Source organism: Ctenocephalides felis, unplaced genomic scaffold (assembly GCF_003426905.1).
Source record: "Ctenocephalides felis isolate EL2017-DRISC unplaced genomic scaffold, ASM342690v1 CF-g0.4_SCAFFOLD_03572, whole genome shotgun sequence".
Classification (NCBI taxonomy): Eukaryota; Metazoa; Arthropoda; class Insecta; order Siphonaptera; family Pulicidae; genus Ctenocephalides; species Ctenocephalides felis.
Genome location: NW_020539726.1, coordinates 5,780,096 through 5,784,741, shown reverse-complemented (window position 1 = coordinate 5,784,741; position 4,646 = coordinate 5,780,096).

The window sequence follows — 4,646 nt, the reverse complement described above, 5'->3', positions numbered from 1 at the left end:
CAAATTGAGCTTGACAGAATTCTGATATCAATAATAGTGAATAAAATTATGCTCATATATACTAGTTTATTCATAAGAATACAATATATAGCTACAATATACTATATATTCGTATTTAGAATAAATTTCCAAACATTACTCTGATTTGAACAGCAACTTAGAGAAAAGTCATTAGAATAAAAATTGTTTTCAAGATTATCTGTACGCTTGCAAATCATTTTTGGTATATTACTGCTTCTTTTGAGGTTCAGTTAATTATTCAAGAATTAAAAAATACTCAAAGTTCATTGTTGGCCAAAGTGCAAGTTGGTCTACTAGCATTGCATCTCGAAAAATGAATCAAGCATCAGAGTTCGTAATATAGTAATTATTAGCAAATAAAAATCATAATGCACACATGTAATTATATTAAGAGTAGCTTTTAAAATCAATAAGGCATTAGCACCCATTAAACTCTTCTCCATGTTGCTATCTGTTTTCCGCATAATTAACAAAATCAACAAAAAAAAATCATATGTTAATTTTTTGTTTTTCAAGTGTCTTTATCAGTCGAATAAAAAGCAATTAAAGGTTTATTTTATACGTATAATACAAATAATCGAATTGCTGCTATTCATTTTATCTTAAACACAGTCAATCAATTTAATCTATGCATTAACATGATTGCTATGAAATTGCATTGCTGGAAAATAAATTCACACAGGAAAACAATTATTATTCGAAATGGAACATGATCTCCTCCATCTCAATATAAACAAAGCATAGTAATTGAATATTTGCCGCATGAATAGAATATACCTCATCCTATCCGTCGCGCGGAGCTCGGCAGCAAAAACCATGAACATATTTTACTAGATTTTTTATTCGTCGACGAGTGAATTAATTCTATAAAAGACTATATTGCACTATCACGATTTAAAAAGATTTTTTTTTAAATACAACATATTTGAGCAAACATTTTATCGAAACGTAAATACTGACATCTATATTCACCAAATGTTTTTGTTTTCTTTTTTATATTACATACTAAATTTAGTTGTCATCACAATTTCAACCCTATGAAAAATATAGACAAAATACAAACAATAGTTAAATAAATACAAAATGAAAAATTTACCGTAATCATATTTTTACGATTACAATAAAAATAGAAATGTAATTAATGTTTAAAAAAAAACTGTGACAATACTATAATAAAATTACAAATCCTCTTATATATCAAGCATTTTATTAATAATTATCATATTTTATTCATCTATCATTTTTATATTTTTGTTTTAAAATTTTAGAAAATTATTTTATTTTATATAAAGCAAGTAAAATATTTTAATATCGTATTATACAAAAACCATAACCAGTTTAAAGGAAAAAATGAAACAAAATTCGATAAATTTTAGATTAGAGCGGAACCTAAAGGTTCGCGGGTAAAAGGTCCACGACCGATATTTCAAAAAACAAGCAAAGAAAATAATTTTTTTTAACTATAATATGAAAGTGAAGTGTAAAATATGTATAACCGGCCTTGATTCTTACGACATTGCTAGCGGGAGATAAACGGCAACGTTCGAAAATTTATAACAAAAGTATTTTTTTTTCGTTGGTAGTTTTTTTGGTTGTGAGCACAGTTCTTCAGTTTACCAGATCTTAATATAAGTTTTAAGTGCGGTATTTAATTGTGTTATAAGATGAAAAAGACATTTGATGATTCAACAGGAAGTTTTACTGAGCAAGATTCAGCAGGAAGTTCTACTAACATTAAAGCTCGATGCACACGACCACAGTATTTCTTGTAACAGAATTTTTATCAAGTTTTCTGGTTAGCAAGACAAAAATTTTGCGCCAGAATTTCACTTATTATATGATTAATAAAATTTTTGTGAATTTTGAAATAAATTATTATGTATATATACTGTGAATTTCACAATTAATATTTTATAGGTCTAAAATGCACTAATGCTTAGTGCATACAAACAGTGCATTGTATATAATGTAAACAATAATAAACATATACGTATCGTATCCGATTTTGATAAATCCATAAGATGATTTAATCTCATATTTCTGAAAATTAAATGAAATAATAACTAGTGGGGCGCATGGCAACGTGCCTTAAGGCAAATTGCTGGAACTTACCGTACCGTAATTAAACATTCGAAGAATAAAAATAATCTGTCAACGAAAATGACTATGAATAAATATTATAGTACAAATTACAAAAAAATGTAAAAACTTATCAGATTAGTCGACGTGTTTGAATCAAATATATAAACAAAATTTAAATAATATTATAAAAATAATAAACCCCATTAGTTTGTCTATATTTTGTCAATACAATCAAACTGAAAGTATAATCCAACCCAAGTTTTTTTGGTCTTTCGACTTATTGATTATTTATCTTACGTTTCAAGTTTTTCAGATTCATTTTGGATTCTGGATGTTGTGTATAATTATAAATAATACTACTGAGCTTATAAAAAAATTCAAATTTCTGCGAGAAAAGATAGAAAATGAATTAAGTACTTCATCTGTGACCTGCTTTTTGAAAAGTTTCAAGTAACATTCAATGAATTAAAGTAAATTTAATAAAAAGTATATGTAGAGCAGGGCGAGGCACAAAGGTCCAATTTGACTTTGAGCAAATATAAATTATATTATAAAATCAAACCGATCATATCACAACAAATTACACATTTCAAACGAACAATTATCTGACTACGTTCAATATAACTGCCAGCTACTTCATCGTTGTAAAAATGTGCTTTTTTGCTATCTTTCAAAAATTTGTTATCTTGACCTTTATTGCAACGGCTAGGTGGCAAACAGGTTTAATGTCTTATATTAATTTTAAAGGTATTTCACAAAATAATTACATTTTTAACTAATGCTAAAAAACTACCAACGGAAGAAAATATGGATTTTCAAAAATTACTGTTTATCTCTCGACAGCAAAGTCATAAGAATCAAGGTTATAGCTGGTTACACATATTTTTCCCTCTACTTTCAAATATTGCTGTTAAACAATGCTTAACTTCACTGGTTTTAGACATATCGATGATGGACCTTTTTAACCCCGGACCATGATGTATTACTATCTATTTTTCGATAAATTCTGGAAAATTATAACAGAAAATGTTTCATAAAGACTAATGAGTATATAATTATACAAATGACATCTTCCAGAGCACCGTGTTTGAGAAAAATATGATTTGCAAAAAAGAGTGCTACAATGCCAAAAAATGCATTTTCATATTGAGTAATAATATTTTCATAATTAAATAATATTCACGTAAAACATCCTATTAAAAGGAATTGAACATCATCTGTCAAAAACGTTGGACATTTCACGTATTAGCCACCGACCATTGTTTTATTTAAATTACGCTTCTGCAAAAAGTTTTAAATAAAAAATGTAAAGTTTCTACGCGATTTTGAAATAATATCTCACCTTTCGGACAACCTACTAATTAGCACAATTTTTTCATGACTAAGACCGGCCAAATCGGTTTAGCCGTTTTCGAGCTTTAGCGGATAATTTAATCGAGAGCTCCATTTTTATATATAAGAAGATATATATATATATATATATATATATATATACTAGTGATGTGCCAAGTCGAATCAAGTGATTCGAATCATTCGAATCAAGCCTTTAACGACTTGATTCGAATCAGATTTTACTTGATTCGAATCAACTCGTATCAAGCCGCAAAATATTTACTGTGATAAAATATGTATGAACACAAATTTTCATAAATATGAAAAAAATATTTTAATTTAATTTAATATTATAATGATATAAAAAATAATAATAAATAACATAAATGACATAAATATAAAAAATAATCATGAATTAAACATGCGAGCCAACCGACTGTAATACGCTTAAATGTACGCCGACTCCAATCGTTTTTGTATGACTTCAACTGCATTCATTAACATCCGAGTTCCTATGACTCAAACCGACTTATTTCGACTTCAAGTCGCTATGAATTCATACGAGTTTATATGACTCAAACCGAATCATCCCGAGTTCATGCGGCTTGAACGATATGAGTTCGAAACATGTGTCTGTGTCTTAGCGTATCGACTTATCGACTTGCGTGTTTGTTTATTTTTGACTAAGCGCTGAGAGCCAATTTGTTCATGAAATACAAAAAACTCATTTAGATAATAAGTACGCGTTTTAGATTTTAAATATTATAACATTTTATCAACTACACAACGACATTATCAACTACAAAATTATCATATTTTAATTTTGTAAGTAATGGCAAATTCACACAAATGAAATATTATCAATCTTTACAGTAGTGGATTGATTTTTAAGTCATTCATAAGACGTTAGATTCAGCCCTCTGTTTAGATTAGATCTAAACAATCAATAATATAAACATGCATTCGTTCAACGTAAGATTAAGAATATTGTTTTATATGCTTTAGTGAAAGAGAAGTGTTTGGTTATATTTTACTGTAAATTCATTTAAAAATTTATTTGACCGTCTATTAAATATTATTTAATAATTTTTGTAATATATTTTAATCGATAGTAATTTGTGTTTACAATCGTTACTTTGAGTCAGTGTGTGTTTGCTTTTCCCGATTTTCACATAGATTTTGTTTTTACTGGCTAATTATAATTATTAAAA